The sequence below is a fragment of the Pangasianodon hypophthalmus genome, chromosome 29 (genome assembly GCF_027358585.1).
Source record: "Pangasianodon hypophthalmus isolate fPanHyp1 chromosome 29, fPanHyp1.pri, whole genome shotgun sequence".
Taxonomy (NCBI): Eukaryota; Metazoa; Chordata; class Actinopteri; order Siluriformes; family Pangasiidae; genus Pangasianodon; species Pangasianodon hypophthalmus.
In genome coordinates, this window is record NC_069738.1 from 15695622 (window position 1) to 15723326 (window position 27705).

Genomic DNA, 27705 nt, shown 5'->3' on the forward strand with positions numbered 1-27705 from the left:
GCCTTGTCCCTGGTTTTTGATTATTGCTCTTTGTTTTTTGGATTGTTTGCACGAGCTTTACTAAACACTGCCTTACCTGCAATTGCATCTGTCTCAGCTATCATTACATGACAGCAAGATTGCTTGTTACTGGCAGGTCTGCATTGTAGTGATCACCGAATGCTGCCTAAGCAGCCTGGTTAATAACAGAAATTAGCAGTGAAAAGAAGCATTATTGATGGCATGCAGTTTTTGTTATTAGGGAGCGGAATTGCTTTGAGAATTGAGTGGGAGGTATCACTGATTTTCACTGAATTTTTCCTGCTTGCCTCTTTGTCCAGGTGATGTATAGTTCTTCAAGTGATGACAGACTGCAGCCAATGATTTTCTCAGCAGTCTTGATAGTGCATTGCAGCTTCTTTTCTCTGGAGATGGCACCGAACTAGATAGTGATGACAGACATAAGGAAGCTTTCCATAGTGGTAGTAAAGAATTGCACTAGTATAGCCTGGGGTAGCTGTATCAACTGCCATAAGAAATACATCCTTTGCTGAGCTTTCTTTTTGGTGGATGATGTATGCGTCTCCCATTTGAGATCCCATGTGAGCTCTAGGTTGTTCTGGCTACACCAGGAGGTTAGTTGTTGAAACTCATCACCATCAGTACCAATCACAGTAATGTCATCTGCAAATTTTATCAAATTCACAGATGCATCAATGGAAACACAATCATTTGTGTAGAGCGAATATAAGAGGGGTGAGAGAACACAACCTTGTGGTGCTCCAGTGCTGAGTGACCAGGGTTCAGAAATGTTCTGACCGACTCTCACAAACTGCTTCCTGTCAGAAAGGAAGTTTGTGATCCACGTACAGATAGAACCAGGCACTCATACAGTGATGAATTTCTCTTGTAGGAGCTCAGGGATGATGGTATTGAAGGCCTAGCAAAAATCTACAAAGAGGATCCTGGCATAAGTGTTCAGAGAGTTATGTGCTTTAATACAGAGTGAAGCCCGATATTAACCGCATCATCTACAAATCTCTTGCTTTTGTAGGCAAACTGCAGTAGATCCAGAAGATCCTGAATACTGGATTTGAGAAATCTCATCACAAGTCTTTCAAAGGTCATCATGATAACACTGGTGAGTGGTACTGGTCTCTAATCATTATGTACAGTTATCTTTGTTTTTTGGAACTGGGACAATGACCAAAGTCGTGAAACATGCAAGAACAGTATTCAGCTCCAATGACCAGTTCAGCTGAATATGTCCAGTTGAATAATATCCAGTTGAATATGTCCATAAAAATGGGGGAGAGCTGATCAGCACAGTGTTTTAGGGTTCCAGGTGCAACAGAGTCATGGCTGGCAGATTTCTTTATATTTAGTTTTTTAAATGGTTTTCTAACGTCTTTCTCTTTGATGATGAACGGGGTGACAGGATTGGGACAGAGGACCCAGAGTTGAGTAGGTGTTAGATTAGGCACTTGATGGGCCATCTGTCTATTTAAATCTTTTAGCTGGTTTGGAAGATGGGGGTCATCATCGTTCACGATGGTCTGAAGACCCTTCCAGATTGAAGAGGATTCGTTAGAGGAAGTTTTTGAATCAGCTTATCAGAGTATTGCTGTCTGGCTACTGTGAAAACTTTCTCAAATTTGTGTTTTGCCTTCGTGTATTTCTCCTTGTCTCCTGTCCTGAAAGCCTTTTCTTTTTTCTTATACAGCTGTTTGAGCTCTGCATTGAACCAAGGTTTGTTGTTGGAAAAGCAGGTGATAGTTTTAGTGGGGATACAGCTTTCCTGAAAGAAGCTGACGTAAGATGTGTGTAGCCATACACACATTGAGGCAGTGTTGTAGGTCTTCAATTGCTTTGGTAGTCCATGTCTTTATGGCTTTTTCCAGAATTCACCGATTTCAGTTACTATCTGTAAAAGCGCTCATGGTCAAATGCCGGTTTTGCGAATGGAGGGTGGAGACGAAGAAAGTGAGTGGTAAGGATTACACACCTGTGCAGAATTTGGCTAATGAATTTTCTGTATTTCAGCGTGCAGCAGCAAGAATAAAAAGGGGAGAGACGAGAGCCTCGAGAGAGAGAGTTGAGCAGCACAGAGCCATGTGTGTGCATGTGTGTGTGCGCCTTATGAATAAGTTCACTGAAAAGCGAAAGTAAAAAGAAAGAGAATAAAGAGATAGTTTGAGTTGTTTCAAGCCTGCCTCCCATCTCTTCATTCTCGACCCAACCCAGGGGAAGTGTCACCCCCCCCCCCCCCCCCCCTTATTAATTTTTCAATTAATAAGGGTAGGTTATGTCAAGTGACACAGGACACTCAGACTAATGAAGGGACGACCCAGCTGTTGGTCCCAAAAAGCTGTAGGACTCATCACAATCCCATGGCTGGGCATTTGGGCCAAGATAAAACACTCAACTGCCTAATGGCTTGTTTCTATTGGCCAGACGTGTGCAGCGATGTTCACAGGTGGTGTGTGGCATGTCATGAATGTCAGCTGGTGAATCTGCTGGCCACTCCAAAAGTGCCATTGTGCCCCTTCCATTAATCAAGGTCCCAGTTGAAAGAATTGGTATGGACCTCTTTGGGCTATTAAAAGGACTGCATGAGGGCATTGCAGCATCCTAGACGTCATTAGGGAAAAATGGGAGGAGGGAACTTCTAACAGCAAGAATGAAATTCAATACATTCTGGACCTGAGGGCAAAACTCCTCACCCTAAGTCATATAACTCAGGAGAATTTTCAGGCCCAAGAATGACAGTCTTGACTGCATGACAGGTACTCAGCTATGGGAATTTTCACAGGGAGATAGAATGCTTGTGTTATTACCCACATTAAGCTCCAATCTGCTTGCCAAGTGGCAGGGGCCCTTTGAGGTCACATGGTGAGTCGGGGACATAGACTATGAGGTAAGGTGAATGGATAGCGGTGGAGCATGGCAGATTTACCACCTCAACCTCCTTAAACCATGGAAAGAGGTGGTCCCTGTGGCTTTGGCGACAGTCGTTCCAGAGAAGGAGGAGCTAGAACTGGAGATAAATCTATAAATGGTGGCTCAATCGACCCCAGTCCATTGTGGAGACTATTTCTCACTGCCCCAAATCATGGAAATTGCCAAGTTGCAGGCAGAATTTTCCAAGTCAAGTCAAGAGGCTTTTATTGTCATTTCAACTATACAGTCAGGTCCATAAATATTGGGACAGTGACACAGTTTTGGTAATTTTGCCTCTGTACACCACCACAGTGGATTTGAAATGAAGCAATCAAGATGTGACTGAAGCGTAGACTTTCAGCTTTAATTCCAGGGGTTTAACAAAAATATTGCATTAACCGTTTAGGAATTACAGCCATTTTTTACAGAGTTCCTCCATTTTCACAGGCTCAAAAGTAATGGGACAAACTAATATAATCATAAATATTAGGATTATTTTTATTACTTGGAGGTAAATCCTTTGCAGTCAATGACTACCTGAAGTCTGGACCCCATGGACATCACCAAATGGGTTGTTGGCTTTACACCAGGCTGATAGATGTTTCACCTCCTCGGCGAACTTTATGATGTGGTTTGTGCTGTGCATTGCTGCGCAGTCATGAGTCAGCAGAGTGAACAGCAGCGGGCTACGTACGCAGCCCTGAGGGGCTCCAGTGCTCAGTGTGGTGGTGCTGGAGATGCTGTTTTTGATCCGGACTGACTGAGGTCTCCCAGTCAGGAAGTCCAGGATCCAGTTACAGAGGGAGGTGTTCAAACCCAGTAGGCTCAGCTTCTCGATCAGGTGCTGAGGAATGATTGTGTTGAATGCTGAACTGAAGTCAATGAACAGCATTCGAACGTAAGTGTCTTTGTTGTCCAAGTGGGTGAGAGCCAGATGGAGAGTAGTGGTGATGGCATCGTCTGTTGAACGGTTAGGACGATACACAAACTGCAGGGGGTCCAGTGAGTGTGGAAGGTGGGATTTGATGTGCCTCATGACAAGCCTCTCGAAGCACTTCATAGCAATGGGTGTGAGTGCAACGGGACGGTAGTCATTGAGGCAGGAGACTGAAGACTTCTTAGGCACTGGGATGATGGTCGTTGTCTTGAAGCATGTGGGAACAATGGCGCTGCTCTGCTGGGAGATGTTGAAGATGTCAGTAAAGACATCTGCTAGCTGTTCTGCACATTCCCTGAGCACCCGGCCAGGGATGTTGTCTGGTCCAGCAGACTTCCGTGGGTTGACTCTGCGTAGAGTGTTCCTCACTTCATCTGTGGTTAGACAGATCACCTGGTCGTTGGTTGGAGGTGTGGGTCTTCCTTGCCGTCACGTTGTTCTGTGCTTCAAACCGGGTGTAGAATTCATTCATTCATCTGGGAGGGAGGCATCACTGTCACAAGCAGGTGATGTTGTCTTGTAGTTTGTGATCGCCTGGATGCCCTGACACATGCGCCGTGTGTCTCTGCTGGCCTTGAAGTGGTTGTGGATTCTCTGAGCGTGTGCGCGCTTTGCTTCTCTGATGGACCGGGACAGTTTGGCCCTCGCCGTTCTTAGGGCCGCCTTGTCGCCTGCTCTGAAAGCAGAATCCTGGGTCCTCAGTAGCGCACGCACCTCTGCAGTCATCCACGGCTTCTGGTTGGAGCGTGAGGTGATGGTCTTGGAGGCGGTGACGTCATCAATGCATTTGCTGATATAGCTGGTCACTGATGTCGCGTATTCCTCCAAGTCGGTGAAGTCACCATCAGTTGCCGCTTCACTGAACATGTGCCAATCAGTGTGTTCAAAACAGTCCTGAAGAGCAGAGATGGCTCCTGCTGGCCAGGTTTTCACCTGCTTCAGAACCGGTTTGGAGCGTCTGACTAGAGGTCTGTATGCTGGGATTAGCATAACAGAGATGTGGTCTGAGTAGCCGAGGTGAGGGCGGGGCTCCGCCCGGTACGCGCCGGGGATGTTTGTGTAAACAAGGTCCAGCACGTCCTTCCCTCTCGTTGCAAAGTCCACATGCTGATGGAATTTAGGGAGCACTGACTTGAGATTTGCATGGTTGAAATCTTCGGCAACAATAAACAGTCCGTCAGGGTTTGAATTCTGCAGCTTGCTAATAGCCCCATACAGTTCACAGAGCGCGTCTTTAGCATTAGCATTGGGGGGAATGTAGACACCGATTATGAGAACGGTAGTGAATTCCCAAATAAATAAAATAATAAATAAAAAGGTCTACATCTAACAGTCACAAACTCCACCAGCGATGAGACTAGCACAGAGTTCTTGCACCATTCCGTGTTGATATAAACACACAAGCCGCCGCCGCGAGCCTTACCGCACAGAGCTGTGTTTCTGTCGGCACGAAACGAGGCTAGCCCGGCTAGCTGAATGGCGGCGTCCGGAACTCTGTCGCCGAGCCACGTCTCCGTGAAAACAAAGACGCAGCAGTCTCTAAACTGACACCACGTAGTTTGCTGGAGTCGGATGTAATCCAATTTACTGTCCAAGGAGCAGACATTGGAGAGCAGGATGGACGGGAGAGCCGGCCGGCTAGAAAAAAGCACCATTTTGTATCCGGAGTGGCCGCTGCGTGCTACTGCCGCGCCGCCATGTTGGAAATCTGCCATCTTCTTCTCTTCCCTGCTCCCAACACACCTGATTCAACTAATCCACTAATTCACAGCACTCCTGGGTGGAAGTGGTTTTGTTAGAGGAGGAAAAAGATTAAATTCTTCTGCACAGAGGGTACTCCGGGACCACGGCTGTGAATCTGTGCTCCTTTTTTTTTTTTTTTTTTTTTACGGAAAGCAGCCAGCGTTTTCGGATTCAAAGTTTTGTGAAGTATATGCACTGCATGTGCCACTTGCTTAAATCAATTTTACAAGACACTGCACAAGAGTGACTTGACACCTTCAGCTGACACGCTGTGAGCAGGCTTCAACTTGCACAGGGGAAACCCCAGTACACTTCATGTACTGCATTCCAAAGTGTCCACCATCCTCAGTTCTTTATTTAGGTTTTCCTCGTTAGTATAGTGGACAGTATCTCTGCCTGTCACGCGGAAGACCGGGGTTCGATTCCCCGACGGGGAGGCTGTTTTTTTTTTGTTCCGTTAGGCGAGACTGTATGAAAGCCAAGGTGCTTTCTTGCTCATCCGAGTAGAGCTCTCTCTGCCTTAAGGCACAGGTTCCTAGCCCCCTGTCCTGCACTAATCTGATACTTAACAGCACTCCTGCTAATTAACAGCACTCCCACCCTCCATCCTCACCATACTCTACAGAGAGACTATCGAGAGCATCCTGAGCAGCTGCATCACTGCCTGCTTTGAAAGTTGCTCTGTCTTGGATCGCAAGACCCTGCAGCACCATAGGTTGGAAACTTGTTGCCTCTTTTAATGTCATTCCGTATATGTGTCATGCTTATAGCCACCAGGTCATTATGATGCTTTTTGATCGTTTAACAGGGATCATAGCGTTCTTGTGTGTATCAGTAACAGCAGGTATGTCATGTTTGGTATGTGTGTGGTATAATGTGAAGTTGAGTACAATGTATTACATGCATGTTACTTGTGCAAAGTTTGCAAAGCACATAACTCAGAGACCAGAATGTTAATTAGTGTCAGAGGAGGAGAATACAGCTTACACCCTGCCCCAAGATCCTGCTGATTGGAGCAAACACTTTGGGGTCAGCCCAACTGGAAAGAGTTAAAACCCCCTGACACAAAGGAAACTCTGAGTCTCATCCACTACATCTTTGCAAGAGTCTCATCCACTACATCTCTGCAAGAGTCTCATCCACTACATCTCTGCAAGAGTCTCATCCACTACATCTTTGAGAGAGTCCAACACATCTTTGGAGTCTCATGCACCACATCTTTGCAAGAGTCTCATCCAAAACACCTGTAAGAGTCCATCAACATCTTCACGGAGTTCTCTTCAACTAACAGCTCAAGAGAGTCTCCATCCACATCTGAAGGAAGTCTCATCAACCAAGAGCTTTAGAAGTTCATCACAAGGAGAGCACGCTTACTCCGAGACTCCGCATCCAGACTGGTTCTTGCAAAGCCTCCAACTCTCGCCTTCACACCGTTGTGAACCGTTCATCAGAGTTTTGCAACCCGCCTACGAGACTCCGCCGGATTCGCGCCTCACTCTATTTATCAGCCCCATTTGTCTTTCGAGACGCTACATAAGGCCAACCAGACCGCCGACCAATCAACGTCGCCGAAAACTCCTTCCAAACGACAACGCAACGAGGGAATCCCTGGCAACACAAACGCAAGTATGGTACCTCCAGATTCTCGCTGAACTGGTGCATTTAATACAAGTTCAAAGCCCTTCTAAATGAAGCGAATGTTAAATTAAACTGATAAGTTGATGGTTCGTTCAGGTGATTGGTCTGAGAGACTGCTAGAAACTTGGAATTTCATTCACTCTCTTTTCAAAGCCATTTTCACCTCTGTTTATGTGTGTGTGTGTGTGTTAGATTAGTTTCTGTGTTTTAGACTAGTAATAAAGTCTCGTCTGATTTTTAAAGGCCAGTGTCTTGTGTCTCTGTGTTTCAAATTTATTCAGAGTTTGGTGAAGCGTATGCTCTGCATGTGCCGCTTGGCAAGACACTGCACAAGAGTGACTTGACACCTACAGCTGACACGCTGTGAGCAGGCTTCAATTCTCACAGGGGAAACCCCAGTGCATGCGACAAGGCTTAAGTGCAATTCCTTGGCTCGTTTAAGTTCTCTGACCTTTCCAAAGCGCCCACCGTCCTTAGGGTTATCAGTAGGGTTTCCTCGTTAGTATAGTGGACAGTATCTCCGCCTGTCACGCGGAAGACCGGGGTTCGATTCCCCGACGGGGAGGCTATTTTTTTTTTTTTTTTTTTTTTTTGGTTAGGCAAGACTGTATCAAAGCCAAGGTGCTTTCTTGCTCATCCGAGTAGAGCTCTCTCTGCCTTAAGGCACAGGTTCCTAGCCCCCTGTCCTGCGCATTTTAGTGTGTTCTCTGCTCCCAACACGCCTGACAGGTTCCTAGCCCCCTGTCCTGCACTAATCTGATACTTAACAGCACTCCTGCTAATTAACAGCACTCCCACCCTCCATCCTCACCATACTCAACAGAGAGACTATCGAGAGCATCCTGAGCAGTTGCATCACTGCCTGCTTTGAAAGTTGCTCTGTCTTGGATCGCAAGACCCTGCAGCGGATAGTGAGGACAGCTGAGAAGATCATCTGAGTTTCTCTTCCCTCCGTCACAGACATTTACTCTGCGTCCGTAAAGCCACCAGCATTGTGGATGACCACAAGCACCCCTCACACAAACCCTTCAACCATCCTGCCCTGTGGCAAAAGGTACCGAAGCATTCGTGCCCTCGCAGGCAGACCGTGTAACAGTTTCTTCCCCCAAGCCATCAGACTCCTCAATACTCAGAGACTGGACCGACACCAACCCACACGCACACACACACACACACACACACACTCATGATCAACTGAACGCCACTCCGCTCCCTTTGCAATTTCTGCACATTTCTTTCTTAAACTGCTGCTAAAACACCATACACCAACTACTGTATTGACCACGAGTCACTCTTGCTGCTAACACTGTATTTATCATAGTAAATACATAGTGTCATTGTACGTTATGTCTACACTTACAGCATTTTACTATTATATTGTTACACCTTTTTGCACAATCTGTTACATGTGGCACTCTGTCCACTTTAGCCACTCTAGAACTGCGTACTAGTCAGCGCGGCACTGTCCGTTACTCTGCCTATCGTCCCGTTTTAGGAAATTTGTACTCGTCTTGCTCCGTTTGCATGTGTTTGCACGCGTGCACTTTATGCAGTCCTGCGTAGGTCTGTGCGGTCTTCAGTTAGTTCTGTGTAGTCTCAGGTAGATTTTGTGTTGTTTTATGTAGCACCACGGTCCTTGAGGAATGTTGTTTCGCTTCACTGTTGTAGGATCTGAAGTGAGCAGGCAAGGAAAGCAAAGAAGCCATAAAGTTAGTAATCCTGCTCCCAGACTTTGCAAACCCAAGTTAATTACCGCTTGTTTACTGACTGCTGGATTTCAACTGTCATGTGAACAATCAGCAACTGACAGGACATCCCTGACCAGAGGACGAACCTGACCAGAGGACAAGACCAGATGGCTCACCCAACACGATGGTAAAACCGATAACTACAGAAAAGGGGGGGGGGGACTCACCCAAGGACCCTCATGGAATGAGACCTTTGTTCTCCCCAGGAACACAAAGTTCGCCACCCTTCACACATTCCACAGAACCCAGCTTTAACAGACTGCATAAGGCTACTTTACATCTCCTGTAAGGACAATGACTTTTAAGATGATGCACCATAGGTTGGAAACTTTTTGCCTCTTTTAATGTCATTCCGTATATGTGTCATGCTTATAGCCACCAGGTCATTATGATGCTTTTTGATCGTTTAACAGGGATCATAGCGTTCTTGTGTGTATCAGTAACAGCAGGTATGTCGTGTTTGGTATGTGTGTGATCACTATTGAATTTCCTAAGGGTTGGTATAATGTGAAGTTGAGTACAATGTATTACATGCATGTTACTTGTGCAAAGTTTGCAAAGCACATAACTCAGAGACCAGAATGTTAATTAGTGTCAGAGGAGGAGAATACAGCTTACACCCTGCCCCAAGATCCTGCTGTTTGGAGCAAACACTTTGGGGTCAGCCCAACTGGAAAGAGTTAAAACCCCCTGACACAAAGGAAACTCTGAGTCTCATCCACTACATCTTTGCAAGAGTCTCATCCACTACATCTCTGCAAGAGTCTCATCCACTACATCTTTGAGAGAGTCCAACACATCTTTGGAGTCTCATCCAACACATCTTTGCAAGAGTCTCATCCAAAACACCTGTAAGAGTCCATCAACATCTTCAAGGAGTTCTCTTCAACTAACAGCTCAAGAGAGTCTCCATCCACATCTGAAGGAAGTCTCATCAACCAAGAGCTTTAGAAGTTCATCATGAGGAGAGCACGCTTACTCCGAGACTCTGCATCCAGACTGGTTCTTGCAAAGCCTCCAACTCTCGCCTTCACACCGTTGTGAACCGTTCATCAGAGTTTTGCAACCCGCCTACGAGACTCCGCCAGGTTCGCGCCTCACTCTATCAGCCCCATTGGTCTTTCGAGACGCTACATAAGGCCAACCAGACCGCCGACCAATCAACGTCGCCAAAAACTCCTTCCAAACGACAACGCAACGAGGGAATCCCTGGCAACACAAACGCAAGTATGGTACCTCCAGATTCTCGCTGAACTGGTGCATTTAATACAAGTTCAAAGCCCTTCTAAATGAAGCGAATGTTAAATTAAACTGATAAGTTGATGGTTCGTTCAGGTGATTGGTCTGAGAGACTGCTAGAAACTTGGAATTTCATTCACTCTCTTTTCAAAGCCATTTTCACCTCTGTTTATGTGTGTGTGTGTGTGTGTTAGATTAGTTTCTGTGTTTTAGACTAGTAATAAAGTCTCGTCTGATTTTTAAAGGTCAGTGTCTTGTGTCTCTGTGTTTCAAATTTATTCAGAGTTTGGTGAAGCGTATGCTCTGCATGTGCCGCTTGGCAAGACACTGCACAAGAGTGACTTGACACCTACAGCTGACACGGTGTGAGCAGGCTTCAATTCTCACAGGGGAAACCCCAGTGCATGCGACAAGGCTTAAGTGCAATTCCTTGGCTCGTTTAAGTTCTCTGACCTTTCCAAAGCGCCCACCGTCCTTAGGGTTGTCAGTAGGGTTTCCTCGTTAGTATAGTGGACAGTATCTCCGCCTGTCACGCGGAAGACCGGGGTTCGATTCCCCGACGGGGAGGCTATTTTTTTTAATTTTTTTTTTTTTGGTTAGGCAAGACTGTATCAAAGCCAAGGTGCTTTCTTGCTCATCCGAGTAGAGCTCTCTCTGCCTTAAGGCACAGGTTCCTAGCCCCCTGTCCTGCGCATTTTAGTGTGTTCTCTGCTCCCAACACGCCTGACAGGTTCCTAGCCCCCTGTCCTGCACTAATCTGATACTTAACAGCACTCCTGCTAATTAACAGCACTCCCACCCTCCATCCTCACCATACTCTACAGAGAGACTATCGAGAGCATCCTGAGCAGTTGCATCACTGCCTGCTTTGAAAGTTGCTCTGTCTTGGATCGCAAGACCCTGCAGCGGATAGTGAGGACAACTGAGAAGATCATCTGAGTTTCTCTTCCCTCCGTCACAGACATTTACTCTGCGTCCGTAAAGCCACCAGCATTGTGGATGACCACAAGCACCCCTCACACAAACCCTTCAACCATCCTGCCCTGTGGCAAAAGGTACCGAAGCATTCGGGCCCTCGCAGGCAGACCGTGTAACAGTTTCTTCCCCCAAGCCATCAGACTCCTCAATACTCAGAGACTGGACCGACACCAACCCACACGCACACACACACACACACACACACACTCATGATCAACTGAACGCCACTCCGCTCCCTTTGCAATTTCTGCACATTTCTTTCTTAAACTGCTGCTAAAACACCATACACCAACTACTGTATTGACCACGAGTCACTCTTGCTGCTAACACTGTATCTATCATAGTAAATACATAGTGTCATTGTACGTTATGTCTACACTTACAGCATTTTACTATTATATTGTTACACCTTTTTGCACAATCTGTTACATGTGGCACTCTGTCCACTTTAGCCACTCTAGAACTGCGTACTAGTCAGCGCGGCACTGTCCGTTACTCTGCCTATCGTCCCGTTTTAGGAAATTTGTACTCGTCTTGCTCCGTTTGCATGTGTTTGCACGCGTGCACTTTATGCAGTCCTGCGTAGGTCTGTGCGGTCTTCAGTTAGTTCTGTGTAGTCTCAGGTAGATTTTGTGTTGTTTTATGTAGCACCACGGTCCTTGAGGAATGTTGTTTCGCTTCACTGTTGTAGGATCTGAAGTGAGCAGGCAAGGAAAGCAAAGAAGCCATAAAGTTAGTAATCCTGCTCCCAGACTTTGCAAACCCAAGTTAATTACCGCTTGTTTACTGACTGCTGGATTTCAACTGTCATGTGAACAATCAGCAACTGACAGGACATCCCTGACCAGAGGACGAACCTGACCAGAGAACAAGACCAGATGGCTCACCCAACACGATGGTAAAACCGATAACTACAGAAAAGGGGGGGGGGGGGACTCACCCAAGGACCCTCATGGAATGAGACCTTTGTTCTCCCCAGGAACACAAAGTTCACCACCCTTCACACATTCCACAGAACCCAGCTTTAACAGACTGCATAAGGCTACTTTACATCTCCTGTAAGGACAATGACTTTTAAGATGATGCACCATAGGTTGGAAACTTTTTGCCTCTTTTAATGTCATTCCGTATATGTGTCATGCTTATAGCCACCAGGTCATTATGATGCTTTTTGATCGTTTAACAGGGATCATAGCGTTCTTGTGTGTATCAGTAACAGCAGGTATGTCGTGTTTGGTATGTGTGTGATCACTATTGAATTTCCTAAGGGTTGGTATAATGTGAAGTTGAGTACAATGTATTACATGCATGTTACTTGTGCAAAGTTTGCAAAGCACATAACTCAGAGGAGGAGAATACAGCTTACACCCTGCCCCAAGATCCTGCTGTTTGGAGCAAACACTTTGGGGTCAGCCCAACTGGAAAGAGTTAAAACCCCCTGACACAAAGGAAACTCTGAGTCTCATCCACTACATCTTTGCAAGAGTCTCATCCACCACATCTTTGCAAGAGTCTCATCCACTACATCTCTGCAAGAGTCTCATCCACTACATCTTTGAGAGAGTCCAACACATCTTTGGAGTCTCATCCAACACATCTTTGCAAGAGTCTCATCCAAAACACCTGTAAGAGTCCATCAACATCTTCAAGGAGTTCTCTTCAACTAACAGCTCAAGAGAGTCTCCATCCACATCTGAAGGAAGTCTCATCAACCAAGAGCTTTAGAAGTTCATCACGAGGAGAGCACGCTTACTCCGAGACTCCGCATCCAGACTGGTTCTTGCAAAGCCTCCAACTCTCGCCTTCACACCGTTGTGAACCGTTCATCAGAGTTTTGCAACCCGCCTACGAGACTCCGCCGGGTTCGCGCCTCACTCTATTTATCAGCCCCATTGGTCTTTCGAGACGCTACATAAGGCCAACCAGACCGCCGACCAATCAACATCGCCAAAAACTCCTTCCAAACGACAACGCAACGAGGGAATCCCTGGCAACACAAACGCAAGTATGGTACCTCCAGATTCTCGCTGAACTGGTGCATTTAATACAAGTTCAAAGCCCTTCTAAATGAAGCGAATGTTAAATTAAACTGATAAGTTGATGGTTCGTTCAGGTGATTGGTCTGAGAGACTGCTAGAAACTTGGAATTTCATTCACTCTCTTTTCAAAGCCATTTTCACCTCTGTTTATGTGTGTGTGTGTGTGTGTTAGATTAGTTTCTGTGTTTTAGACTAGTAATAAAGTCTCGTCTGATTTTTAAAGGTCAGTGTCTTGTGTCTCTGTGTTTCAAATTTATTCAGAGTTTGGTGAAGCGTATGCTCTGCATGTGCCGCTTGGCAAGACACTGCACAAGAGTGACTTGACACCTACAGCTGACACGCTGTGAGCAGGCTTCAATTCTCACAGGGGAAACCCCAGTGCATGCGACAAGGCTTAAGTGCAATTCCTTGGCTCGTTTAAGTTCTCTGACCTTTCCAAAGCGCCCACCGTCCTTAGGGTTGTCAGTAGGGTTTCCTCGTTAGTATAGTGGACAGTATCTCCGCCTGTCACGCGGAAGACCGGGGTTCGATTCCCCGACGGGGAGGCTATTTTTTTTAATTTTTTTTTTTTGGTTAGGCAAGACTGTATCAAAGCCAAGGTGCTTTCTTGCTCATCCGAGTAGAGCTCTCTCTGCCTTAAGGCACAGGTTCCTAGCCCCCTGTCCTGCGCATTTTAGTGTGTTCTCTGCTCCCAACACGCCTGACAGGTTCCTAGCCCCCTGTCCTGCACTAATCTGATACTTAACAGCACTCCTGCTAATTAACAGCACTCCCACCCTCCATCCTCACCATACTCTACAGAGAGACTATCGAGAGCATCCTGAGCAGTTGCATCACTGCCTGCTTTGAAAGTTGCTCTGTCTTGGATCGCAAGACCCTGCAGCGGATAGTGAGGACAACTGAGAAGATCATCTGAGTTTCTCTTCCCTCCGTCACAGACATTTACTCTGCGTCCGTAAAGCCACCAGCATTGTGGATGACCACAAGCACCCCTCACACAAACCCTTCAACCATCCTGCCCTGTGGCAAAAGGTACCGAAGCATTCGGGCCCTCGCAGGCAGACCGTGTAACAGTTTCTTCCCCCAAGCCATCAGACTCCTCAATACTCAGAGACTGGACCGACACCAACCCACACGCACACACACACACACACACTCATGATCAACTGAACGCCACTCCGCTCCCTTTGCAATTTCTGCACATTTCTTTCTTAAACTGCTGCTAAAACACCATACACCAACTACTGTATTGACCACGAGTCACTCTTGCTGCTAACACTGTATTTATCATAGTAAATACATAGTGTCATTGTACGTTATGTCTACACTTACAGCATTTTACTATTATATTGTTACACCTTTTTGCACAATCTGTTACATGTGGCACTCTGTCCACTTTAGCCACTCTAGAACTGCGTACTAGTCAGCGCGGCACTGTCCGTTACTCTGCCTATCGTCCCGTTTTAGGAAATTTGTACTCGTCTTGCTCCGTTTGCATGTGTTTGCACGCGTGCACTTTATGCAGTCCTGCGTAGGTCTGTGCGGTCTTCAGTTAGTTCTGTGTAGTCTCAGGTAGATTTTGTGTTGTTTTATGTAGCACCACGGTCCTTGAGGAATGTTGTTTCGCTTCACTGTTGTAGGATCTGAAGTGAGCAGGCAAGGAAAGCAAAGAAGCCATAAAGTTAGTAATCCTGCTCCCAGACTTTGCAAACCCAAGTTAATTACCGCTTGTTTACTGACTGCTGGATTTCAACTGTCATGTGAACAATCAGCAACTGACAGGACATCCCTGACCAGAGGACGAACCTGACCAGAGGACAAGACCAGATGGCTCACCCAACACGATGGTAAAACCGATAACTACAGAAAAGGGGGGGGGGGACTCACCCAAGGACCCTCATGGAATGAGACCTTTGTTCTCCCCAGGAACACAAAGTTCACCACCCTTCACACATTCCACAGAACCCAGCTTTAACAGACTGCATAAGGCTACTTTACATCTCCTGTAAGGACAATGACTTTTAAGATGATGCACCATAGGTTGGAAACTTTTTGCCTCTTTTAATGTCATTCCGTATATGTGTCATGCTTATAGCCACCAGGTCATTATGATGCTTTTTGATCGTTTAACAGGGATCATAGCGTTCTTGTGTGTATCAGTAACAGCAGGTATGTCGTGTTTGGTATGTGTGTGATCACTATTGAATTTCCTAAGGGTTGGTATAATGTGAAGTTGAGTACAATGTATTACATGCATGTTACTTGTGCAAAGTTTGCAAAGCACATAACTCAGAGACCAGAATGTTAATTAGTGTCAGAGGAGGAGAATACAGCTTACACCCTGCCCCAAGATCCTGCTGTTTGGAGCAAACACTTTGGGGTCAGCCCAACTGGAAAGGGTTAAAACCCCCTGACACAAAGGAAACTCTGAGTCTCATCCACTACATCTTTGCAAGAGTCTCATCCACCACATCTTTGCAAGAGTCTCATCCACTACATCTCTGCAAGAGTCTCATCCACTACATCTTTGAGAGAGTCCAACACATCTTTGGAGTCTCATCCAACACATCTTTGCAAGAGTCTCATCCAAAACACCTGTAAGAGTCCATCAACATCTTCAAGGAGTTCTCTTCAACTAACAGCTCAAGAGAGTCTCCATCCACATCTGAAGAAAGTCTCATCAACCAAGAGCTTTAGAAGTTCATCACGAGGAGAGCACGCTTACTCCAAGACTCCGCATCCAGACTGGTTCTTGCAAAGCCTCCAACTCTCGCCTTCACACCGTTGTGAACCGTTCATCAGAGTTTTGCAACCCGCCTACGAGACTCCGCCGGGTTCGCGCCTCACTCTATTTATCAGCCCCATTGGTCTTTCGAGACGCTACATAAGGCCAACCAGACCGCCGACCAATCAACATCGCCAAAAACTCCTTCCAAACGACAACGCAACGAGGGAATCCCTGGCAACACAAACGCAAGTATGGTACCTCCAGATTCTCGCTGAACTGGTGCATTTAATACAAGTTCAAAGCCCTTCTAAATGAAGCGAATGTTAAATTAAACTGATAAGTTGATGGTTCGTTCAGGTGATTGGTCTGAGAGACTGCTAGAAACTTGGAATTTCATTCACTCTCTTTTCAAAGCCATTTTCACCTCTGTTTATGTGTGTGTGTGTGTGTGTTAGATTAGTTTCTGTGTTTTAGACTAGTAATAAAGTCTCGTCTGATTTTTAAAGGTCAGTGTCTTGTGTCTCTGTGTTTCAAATTTATTCAGAGTTTGGTGAAGCGTATGCTCTGCATGTGCCGCTTGGCAAGACACTGCACAAGAGTGACTTGACACCTACAGCTGACACGCTGTGAGCAGGCTTCAATTCTCACAGGGGAAACCCCAGTGCATGCGACAAGGCTTAAGTGCAATTCCTTGGCTCGTTTAAGTTCTCTGACCTTTCCAAAGCGCCCACCGTCCTTAGGGTTGTCAGTAGGGTTTCCTCGTTAGTATAGTGGACAGTATCTCCGCCTGTCACGCGGAAGACCGGGGTTCGATTCCCCGACGGGGAGGCTATTTTTTTTAATTTTTTTTTTTTGGTTAGGCAAGACTGTATCAAAGCCAAGGTGCTTTCTTGCTCATCCGAGTAGAGCTCTCTCTGCCTTAAGGCACAGGTTCCTAGCCCCCTGTCCTGCGCATTTTAGTGTGTTCTCTGCTCCCAACACGCCTGACAGGTTCCTAGCCCCCTGTCCTGCACTAATCTGATACTTAACAGCACTCCTGCTAATTAACAGCACTCCCACCCTCCATCCTCACCATACTCTACAGAGAGACTATCGAGAGCATCCTGAGCAGTTGCATCACTGCCTGCTTTGAAAGTTGCTCTGTCTTGGATCGCAAGACCCTGCAGCGGATAGTGAGGACAACTGAGAAGATCATCTGAGTTTCTCTTCCCTCCGTCACAGACATTTACTCTGCGTCCGTAAAGCCACCAGCATTGTGGATGACCACAAGCACCCCTCACACAAACCCTTCAACCATCCTGCCCTGTGGCAAAAGGTACCGAAGCATTCGGGCCCTCGCAGGCAGACCGTGTAACAGTTTCTTCCCCCAAGCCATCAGACTCCTCAATACTCAGAGACTGGACCGACACCAACCCACACGCACACACACACACACACACTCATGATCAACTGAACGCCACTCCGCTCCCTTTGCAATTTCTGCACATTTCTTTCTTAAACTGCTGCTAAAACACCATACACCAACTACTGTATTGACCACGAGTCACTCTTGCTGCTAACACTGTATTTATCATAGTAAATACATAGTGTCATTGTACGTTATGTCTACACTTACAGCATTTTACTATTATATTGTTACACCTTTTTGCACAATCTGTTACATGTGGCACTCTGTCCACTTTAGCCACTCTAGAACTGCGTACTAGTCAGCGCGGCACTGTCCGTTACTCTGCCTATCGTCCCGTTTTAGGAAATTTGTACTCGTCTTGCTCCGTTTGCATGTGTTTGCACGCGTGCACTTTATGCAGTCCTGCGTAGGTCTGTGCGGTCTTCAGTTAGTTCTGTGTAGTCTCAGGTAGATTTTGTGTTGTTTTATGTAGCACCACGGTCCTTGAGGAATGTTGTTTCGCTTCACTGTTGTAGGATCTGAAGTGAGCAGGCAAGGAAAGCAAAGAAGCCATAAAGTTAGTAATCCTGCTCCCAGACTTTGCAAACCCAAGTTAATTACCGCTTGTTTACTGACTGCTGGATTTCAACTGTCATGTGAACAATCAGCAACTGACAGGACATCCCTGACCAGAGGACGAACCTGACCAGAGGACAAGACCAGATGGCTCACCCAACACGATGGTAAAACCGATAACTACAGAAAAGGGGGGGGGGGGGACTCACCCAAGGACCCTCATGGAATGAGACCTTTGTTCTCCCCAGGAACACAAAGTTCACCACCCTTCACACATTCCACAGAACCCAGCTTTAACAGACTGCATAAGGCTACTTTACATCTCCTGTAAGGACAATGACTTTTAAGATGATGCACCATAGGTTGGAAACTTTTTGCCTCTTTTAATGTCATTCCGTATATGTGTCATGCTTATAGCCACCAGGTCATTATGATGCTTTTTGATCGTTTAACAGGGATCATAGCGTTCTTGTGTGTATCAGTAACAGCAGGTATGTCGTGTTTGGTATGTGTGTGATCACTATTGAATTTCCTAAGGGTTGGTATAATGTGAAGTTGAGTACAATGTATTACATGCATGTTACTTGTGCAAAGTTTGCAAAGCACATAACTCAGAGGAGGAGAATACAGCTTACACCCTGCCCCAAGATCCTGCTGTTTGGAGCAAACACTTTGGGGTCAGCCCAACTGGAAAGAGTTAAAACCCCCTGACACAAAGGAAACTCTGAGTCTCATCCACTACATCTTTGCAAGAGTCTCATCCACCACATCTTTGCAAGAGTCTCATCCACTACATCTCTGCAAGAGTCTCATCCACTACATCTTTGAGAGAGTCCAACACATCTTTGGAGTCTCATCCAACACATCTTTGCAAGAGTCTCATCCAAAACACCTGTAAGAGTCCATCAACATCTTCAAGGAGTTCTCTTCAACTAACAGCTCAAGAGAGTCTCCATCCACATCTGAAGGAAGTCTCATCAACCAAGAGCTTTAGAAGTTCATCACGAGGAGAGCACGCTTACTCCGAGACTCCGCATCCAGACTGGTTCTTGCAAAGCCTCCAACTCTCGCCTTCACACCGTTGTGAACTGTTCATCAGAGTTTTGCAACCCGCCTACGAGACTCCGCCGGGTTCGCGCCTCACTCTATTTATCAGCCCCATTGGTCTTTCGAGACGCTACATAAGGCCAACCAGACCGCCGACCAATCAACGTCGCCAAAAACTCCTTCCAAACGACAACGCAACGAGGGAATCCCTGGCAACACAAACGCAAGTATGGTACCTCCAGATTCTCGCTGAACTGGTGCATTTAATACAAGTTCAAAGCCCTTCTAAATGAAGCGAATGTTAAATTAAACTGATAAGTTGATGGTTCGTTCAGGTGATTGGTCTGAGAGACTGCTAGAAACTTGGAATTTCATTCACTCTTTTTTCAAAGCCATTTTCACCTCTGTTTATGTGTGTGTGTGTGTGTGTGTGTTAGATTAGTTTCTGTGTTTTAGACTAGTAATATAGTCTCGTCTGATTTTTAAAGGCCAGTGTCTTGTGTCTCTGTGCTTCAAATTTATTGCCTTAAACTGCTGATCTTGTTACTGTGCTCTTAATATAGTGTTTTACTATATTTGGATATTATTGCCGGTGGCCACGGAGGTAATATCCCATACACAATTTATAAATACACTCATTTCAACTTATCGCTGGACGAATAGTTGATCAGCTATTAAAGGATTAAGTTTACAAATTTCCCCTTCTGATCTGATCTGCTAATTTCCTTACATATATTGGTGGAGAATACATGAGCTTAATCTAAATGAGCTAAATTCCTACACTGTGTACTGTACCAGCTGTATATGGTTGGAATGACGATGAAAGCCACTTGACTTGACACTTGACTCCTGGGCGGAAGTGGTTTTGTTAGAAGAGGAAAAACGTTAAGGTCTTCTGCACAGAGGGTACTCCAGGACCATGGCTGTGAATCTGTGCTTTGCGGAAAGCGGCCAGCGTTTTCGAGTTCAAAGTTTGGTGAAGCGTATGCTCTGCATGTGCCGCTTGGCAAGACACTGCACAAGAGTGATTTGACACCTACAGCTGACACGCTGTGAGCAGGCTTCAATTCTCACAGGGGTAACCCCAGTGCATGCGACAAGGCTTAAGTGCAATTCCTTGGCTCGTTTAAGTTCCCTGACCTTTCCAAAGTGCCCGCCGTCCTTAGGCTTGTCAGTAGGGTTTCCTTGTTAGTATAGTGGACAGTATCTCCGCCTGTCACGCGGAAGACCGGGGTTCGATTCCCCGACGGGGAGGCTGCCTTTTCTGTTAGGCGTGACTCTATGAAAGCCAAGGGGCTTTCTTGCTCAGCAGAGTGCAGTTCTCTCTGACATAAGCCACAGTTTCAGTGCCACCTATCCTGCATGGTTTTGGGTTTTCTCTGCTCCCAACACACCTGATCAAAATGATCCGCTAATTAACAGCTCTCCTGGGTGGAAGTGGTTGTGTTAGAGCAGGAAAAAAGACAACAAATTCCTCAGCACATGGAGTACTTCAGTACCAGGGTTGGGACACTCTGCCGTGAAGAAAGCAGACAGGGTTAGTGCAACAGTCTCTGCCTTTTCTGTTAGGCGTGACTCTATCAAAGCCAGATAATGATAATGTAGCTCCACTTAAAAGAAAAAGTATTAGAGAGAAAAAACTAGCACCCTGATATAACGATCACACACACACCTTAAAACAGACCACTTGAAAATTGGCATTGTAAATGGCATCAAACTAAATTGGTAGTATTCCAAACAGCATGGAAGGAGGGCCTCCTGAACAGTAGAATAGAATAGAATATCACTTTATTAATTCCACCAAAGGAAAGTCATTTTGTCACAGCAGCAGACAATAAATAAGTTAATAAAAAGTGCACATGAATAAGTACAAACACACAATATTAAAATATAAAAAGAAAAAGAAAAATAGACTGTTCATCTAGGTGGCAGGTCATATGCTGTTTTATAAACTTATAGCCGTTGGCATGAACGAGCGCCTGAAGCGTTCTGTCTTACACCTGGCTAGGGTCAGCCTCTGGCTGAAAGTGCTTCCCCTCTCCCAAAGCTCCTCATACAGGGGGTCGGAAGGGTTTTTCCAAGATCCCCTTTATTTTGTTCCTAATCCTCCTCTCCGCCACCACCTCCAGGCTGTCCAGCTGCAGGCCAACCACCCTGCTGGCCTTCCTCACCGGCCTGTTTATCATGTTCTGCTCCCCAGACTTGACACCTCCTCCCCAGCACACTACTGCTATAAACAATGCGTTGGCAACTACTGTCTGGTAGTAGGCCCTCAATAGCCTGCTGCACACATTAAAGGAGTAGAGCTGCCACAAAAAGTACAGGCGAGTCTGTCCCTTCCTGTAGAGAGCCTCCGTATTGTCCCTCCAGTCCAGATTGGAGTTGATGTGCACCCCCAGGTACTTGTAAGAGTGTACTATTTCCACATCCTCCCCCTTGATCGTGATCGGGGTTGGTGGCTTCCTACTCCTCCAGAAGTCTACTACCAACTCTTTAGTGTTTGCTACGTTAAGCTTAAGGTAATTCTCCTCAGCCCAGCGCACAAAGCTCTCCACCACCCCTCTGTACTCTTCCTCATTGTCCCCATAGATACAACCAACAATGGAGGAATCGTCTGAGAACTTTTGGAGGTGGCATGTTCCAGAGTAGTATGTAAAGTCAGAGGTGTAGATGGTGAAAAGGAGTGGTGATAGCACTGTTCCCTGGGGCACCGGTGTTCTCCATCAGTACCTCAGTGAGTGTGGACTGCAGTCGGACGAGCTATGGCCTGTTGGACATATAGTCTGTTATCCAGTCCACCATGTTCTGATCCACCTGCATAGCACGAAGCTTCTTTGCAAGCAGAGCCAGCTGGATTGTATTGAATGAACTGGAAAAATCGAAGAATATTACTCTCACTCTGCTGCCCGACTTCTCCAGGTGTGAGCTCACCCTGTGCAGCAGGTAAATTACCGCATCTTCCACACCAACCCTAGGCTGGTATGCAAACGGCAGAGGGTCTTGGGAGCTGCTCACTTGAGGCATCAGCTGCTGCAAAACAAGTCTCTCAAAACCTTCATGACATGAGAGGTCACTGGCCAATAGTCATTGAGAGTCTCTGGATGCTTTTTCTTTGGTACTGGAACAATGCAGGAGGTCTTCCATTGTTTTGGTACCTTCCCCAGTCTTAAGGAAAGACTGAAGAGGTGCAGGAACACTTCTGCAAGCTGATCTGCACAAGCCCTCAGCAGCCTAGGGTTGGGGACATCACTTTGGTGACACAGAGCTTGAACAGCTCTCGTCTCACCTGGCTCAATGTAATAGGTAGCCTAGGGGGGAAAGAGGTGGAAGAGGATGAGGCGTGCGTGCAGTGGATGGTTAAGTTTTCACTAACACTGGGGGTATTAGGGTGGGAACGGGGGGGCTGAACTGCTCCCCTTCCAGTCCTCCCTGGCGGTTGTGGTAAAGGGTGGTGAAGGACAGGGATGAACATCAGGTGAGGTCACCATGTGTGCAGAGGCTACTTGGCCTGTAGTGGAGGAGGGACCTGCTGAGCGGTACCGGATTGAGTCAAACCTGTTAAAGTGCAGATTTAACCTATTGGCAAGGTCCCTTCCAAGGTCCCTTCCACCACTGGGCCTGACGTATTGAGCCCAGTGATTTTCCTCATTCCGTTCCACAGCTCTGTTCCATTGTTTAGCTTGAGCTTTCTCTCCAACCTCTCCCTGTAGCTGTTCTTGGCCCTTCTCAATTCACTCTTTAGTTCCCTCTGAACCGTCCTCACCTCCGCCCCGTCTCCTGCCCTCTTCTTCCTGTTGAGGAGAGTTTTGATGTCCTTATTGATCCATGGCTTATTATTCGGGAAGCAGCGGATGTTCTTTTTGGGCACAACGCTATCCTCACAGAATGTGACATAGTCTGTGATACACCAAGAAAGACCATCAATGTCCTCTTTGTAATCTTCCAGGAACAGGTCCCAGTTTGTAGACTGGAAGCAGTCCTGCAGAGCCTCCTCGTCCTGTCTAGACCACATTTTAACAGTCCTAGTGGTGACAGATTGCTGACTTGCTACAGGCCTGTATGTTGGTTCAAGATGTATCAAATTGTGATCTGACTTGCCAAGGGGGGGGAGGACATTGGAGCTGTATGCCCCCTTTACATTAGCACACAGCAGGTCTAAAGTTTTATTTCCTCTAGTTTTACATTCCACATATTGTGTAAAGTTTGTTAACAGTCTTGAAATGGATATTGAATTGGTAATAAAAGCTTGTGGGTGTTTTTTCAGTATCTCCGCAATGGTGGAGTGAATGACGTCACTCACGCACACCGCAACGTCGCTTGGTGGAATGTAAACAGTGATCACAATGACATGTGAGAACTCGCGGGGGAGATAGTATGGCCTTAGTCCCACTGTTAAAAGCTCTATGTGTGGAGTACAGATGCTCCCCGCCACTGTTACGTGTCTGGGGTTGCACCATTTAGCGCTGATATAGACAGCAAGACCACCTCCTTGTTTCTTGCCACTCTGCGCCCCTCTATCCACTCGCACCATTGTGAAGCCAGCTATCTACACCGAGCAGTCTGGTATGTTGTTATTCAGCCATGTCTCCGTGAGGCACAACAAACTGCACTCACAATACTCATGTTGGCTGTTTACTAGTCCAGTAAGCTTATCTGTCTTGTTGGCTAGCGATCTCACGTTTCCCATAATAATCAATGGAACACAAGGCTTGTACCTCCACCTGTTCCTCTGCCCTCTCTCTCTTGCTTCGTGCCGGCTCTTTTCCCACACCGACGCCTTCTTAGCTCCGCCAGGATTTTTGTTGGCCTGGCTCCTCTGTAACTGCGACATTCCAAGAGCTCATCCCTCGTATATGTTAGCATTTCGTGAGATTATGCACACACAACACTATCACACAATATTGGGTTAGGATACAGGCTACAAGAAATAAGAGTTAGAAAAGAGTTTAAGCTGTTGCAACTGGCTGCCACCTGTCAGGCGCCATTACTCCATTTTTTTTCTATAGAACTATAGAAAAGCTCTTAGTGCTGCACTCCATCGATATGTAGCAGCAATGACTTCATGAACTTTATCAATGACAAAATTGAAAATATCAGTGAAAAGTTCAGACAATTTGATAACTAACCCTGTAGATAACAATATAACCATATCAGACCAGTTATTAGAATGTTTTACTTCCCTTCAAGAGACGGAACTAATTTCACTAATTTCCTCATCAACTTGTGTACTAGATCCCTTAACCTATATGTTTCTCCAAGCAAATACCACTACAAGCAATTGAATCTCTTCTAAAAAGTAATCAGTTCTTCCCTTAGCATTGGCTATGTACCTGAATCTTTTAAACTAGCAATATCACACCAATATCACACCTCCTCTTTATCTCCAAGATCCTAGAACAGGTTGTAGCACAGCAGTTATTCTCAAACTTACATAGATTTCATGAATGTTATTCCTATCAATCAGGGTTCAGGCGTCATCATCAGGCGTGGTAAATGACCTACTACTGGCCTCTGATCAGGGTTGTGTCTCCTTGCATGTGCTGCTTGACCTTAGTGCAGCTTTTGATACCACTGATCATACTGTTCTCCTCGATAGACTAGAAAATGTAGTAGGCATTAAGGGAACAGCCCTTTCCTGGCTCAGGTCTTTGTTGACTGATCGTTATAAGATTGTAGATGTAAATGGTGACTTCTCTTCTCATACTAAGGTAAAGTTTGGTGTTCCACAAGGTTCTGTTTTAGGCCCACTGCTCTTTTCTTTATATATGCTACCTCTGGGCAAAATTATTCGTAAACATGGTATTAGCTTCCACTGTTACGCTGATGACACACAGTTGTATGTTTCAGCAAAGCCAGATGACAGACACCAGCTTAATAAAGTTGAGGAATGTGTTAATGATATTAGACACTGGATGCTTATTAACTTTCTCTTACTTAATTCTGACAAGACAGAAGTACTTGTACTAGGACCACATGCAGCTAGAAGTAAGCTTTCTGATTACATAATAACTCTGGATGACCTTTCTGTTTCATCATGTGCAGCAGTAAAAGACCTTGGTGTGATTATTGACTCTAGTCTTTCATTTGAAACTCAAGTAGATACTATTACTAGGATAGCCTTCTTTCATCTCAACCCAAAGGTCGTGGGTTCGAGTCTCAGGTCCGGCAGGGATTGTAGGAGGGGGGAGTGACTGACCAGTGCTCTCTTCCACCCTCAATACCACGACTGAGGTGAGACCCTTGAGCAAGGCACCTAACCCCAAACTGCTCCCCGGGCGCCGCAGCAAAAAAGGCTGCCCACTGCTCCGGGTGTGTGTTCACTACTGTGTGTGTGCACTTGGATGGGTTAAATGCAGAGCACAAATTCCAAGTATGGGTCACCATACTTGGCCACACATCATTTCACTTCACTTTTGTTACCTCTAGATTGGATTATTGTAATGCCTTGCTGTCTGGATGTTCCAGTAGATGCATAAACATGCTCATAAACATCCAGTTAGTCCAGAATGCAGCAGTGAGGGTCTTTACTAGAACCAGAAGATTTCATCACATCACATCTTATCCACACTGCATTGGCTCCCAATCAAATTTCGTATTGATTATAAAATACTACTATTGACCTATAAAGCACTGAATGGTCTCGCGCCACAGTACCTGAGTGAACTTTTGGTCTTTTATGATCCGCCACGCCTACTCAGATCAAAAGGTGCAGGCTATTTGTTGGCTCGAATAACGCGGGCTACAGCTGGGGGTAGAGCTTTCTCTTACAAAGCCCCACAGTTATGGAACAGCCTTCCACTTAGTGTTCGGGGCTCAGACACAGTCTCAGTGTTTAAGTCTAGGCTGAAAACATATTTGTTTAGTCAAGCCTTTTGTGAATAGTTTTTTCTTAGGTACAGGAGCAGATCTGGAGGGTTCACAGGCATAGAGTGTTGTGGTGAACTGGGATGTTTGGATGCTGTCGCCCCCCCACTCTCACACGTTCACTCAGGTTAGTTGACAGTGGAGTGGCTGGCTGCTTTATGTCCCAGTGTGTCCTCACGTCTGTGTTAGCTTCTGGCTCTCCCTTTTAGTTATGCTGTCATAGCTAGTCTTGCCGGAGTCCCTGCTTGCTCTCTGCACTCTAAGTACATTGTCCTTAACCATTACATGACAATAATAATCTCTCTCTTACTCTCTCTCTCTCTCTCTCTCTCTCTCTCTCTCTCTCTGACGATCAACACGTTACTCTTGAGATACCAGTGATCCTGACCCCTTCAGCTCTCCAGACCCACCTGATCCATCCTGATGCCCAACTTCTTGCTGGAGTTCTCATCACTTGGATATCACTCACTGCTGCTGAGGATAGCCCCACATGGACAGCCTGAAGATACATGAGATTACTGTGGATGGTAGTGCTTAGAAACCATGAAGATGGATTTAGGCCTGTGTGACGAGGAGGAGGGAGGGGCCAGTTTGTGAAGATACATGCCTGGCACTGAGTTGTCTAATCAGTGGGAGAGAGTAATAAAGGAGAGGCTGGAGATACCAGAGGGAAAAGACGCATGCGTGTTTTATGTTTGTGCTACATTTGTTTCTGTTATGTTGAGTTGAGTGTTTATTATTAAACTTTACATTGGAGTTCACTTGGTTGCCCGTCTTTGAAGTTTGTTACAGCCTGCAATTGCCACAAACAGTTCTGCACTCAGTGGGCAGTGGATAACTTCAACAAAATAGACTTCAAAACTATAATGAATTTCCTGGTTACACAATTGCACTATTTGTCCATGTAGTACACAGTTATAGAAGGGAATGATTTATAATCGCACTATCCGTGTCACCCAGATGAGGATGGGTTCCTTCTGAGTCTGGTTCCTCTCAAGGTTTCTTCCTCATATCGTTTCAGGGAGTCTTTCCTCACCACCGTCACCTCTGGCTTCCTCATTAGGGATAAATTTATATATTTAAAATTTATATCCTGAATGTATTTATTTCTGAAAAGCTGCTTTGTGACAATGTCCATTGTTAAAAGCACTATACAAATAAAAATTGAATTGAATTGAACTGTTTAATACCCTTTCTGGTAACAGCTGGGTTAAGGTACTAGATGTCAGCGTGCAGGTCATTGAACCACCATCAAGCATAGCCTTCATCTGAATTTTTAACTCAGTTTAAATCATATGGATCAAGTATTAAATCATATGGGTCAAGTTTTTGTGTTGACCGCATTATGATTTTTTTGGTACAGTTTCTCTGCAAAGACTATTGTAAACTGTAGCAAGGACAACATCCACAGCTGATGGTGGATTTATACAGAGCCCTACACATTCCCCACTGGCCTGCTCATTTTCAGACAATGGAGGAGCAATTGTATTGGATGGCTCACCTCCTGTCTAGACAAGGTTTTAGAGCCTGATGAACATCTGTGGCCAGTAGCATGACAGAAAAGGCAGAGCTGATTTGATCTCCAGTGAAACTGTGTAGTGTGTCCCACATTCCCGCACTGTACCACAGACCTCACTCTGTTTGAGTGACATGGTTGCATTCAGGATCTGACAGCTGTGATTTCTACTCTAACACATGCTCCAAATAAGCAAGGATACGATCACGTTGAGCATGGTTGAGATGAGGCCAATACTGGTGCAAGGGCAGCTGAGACTCATTTGTGTGTTCTGGAAGTGTCTTGCCAGTATTGACCACTTGCTTTATGGTGGTGACACCTGGGCTGGATTTATTTGTAGGTGTGA

General features: G+C 45.9%; 6 non-coding genes across 6 annotated transcripts; all 6 read left to right on the forward strand.

Moving 5' to 3' along the window:
- The first annotated feature begins 5964 nt into the window (after positions 1 to 5964).
- On the forward strand, positions 5965 to 6036 carry trnad-guc (transfer RNA aspartic acid (anticodon GUC)). Its single transcript has one exon. It is a non-coding gene; the product is annotated as a tRNA-Asp (tRNA).
- A 1694-nt stretch (positions 6037 to 7730) lies between these two features.
- On the forward strand, positions 7731 to 7802 carry trnad-guc (transfer RNA aspartic acid (anticodon GUC)). The gene has a single exon. It is a non-coding gene; the product is annotated as a tRNA-Asp (tRNA).
- A 2917-nt stretch (positions 7803 to 10719) lies between these two features.
- Positions 10720 to 10791, forward strand: trnad-guc (transfer RNA aspartic acid (anticodon GUC)). Its single transcript has one exon. It is a non-coding gene; the product is annotated as a tRNA-Asp (tRNA).
- Positions 10792 to 13714: 2923 nt separating this feature from the next.
- On the forward strand, positions 13715 to 13786 carry trnad-guc (transfer RNA aspartic acid (anticodon GUC)). The gene has a single exon. It is a non-coding gene; the product is annotated as a tRNA-Asp (tRNA).
- A 2939-nt stretch (positions 13787 to 16725) lies between these two features.
- trnad-guc (transfer RNA aspartic acid (anticodon GUC)) lies at positions 16726 to 16797 on the forward strand. Its single transcript has one exon. It is a non-coding gene; the product is annotated as a tRNA-Asp (tRNA).
- Positions 16798 to 20161: 3364 nt separating this feature from the next.
- On the forward strand, positions 20162 to 20233 carry trnad-guc (transfer RNA aspartic acid (anticodon GUC)). Its single transcript has one exon. It is a non-coding gene; the product is annotated as a tRNA-Asp (tRNA).
- Positions 20234 to 27705: the final 7472 nt, after the last annotated feature.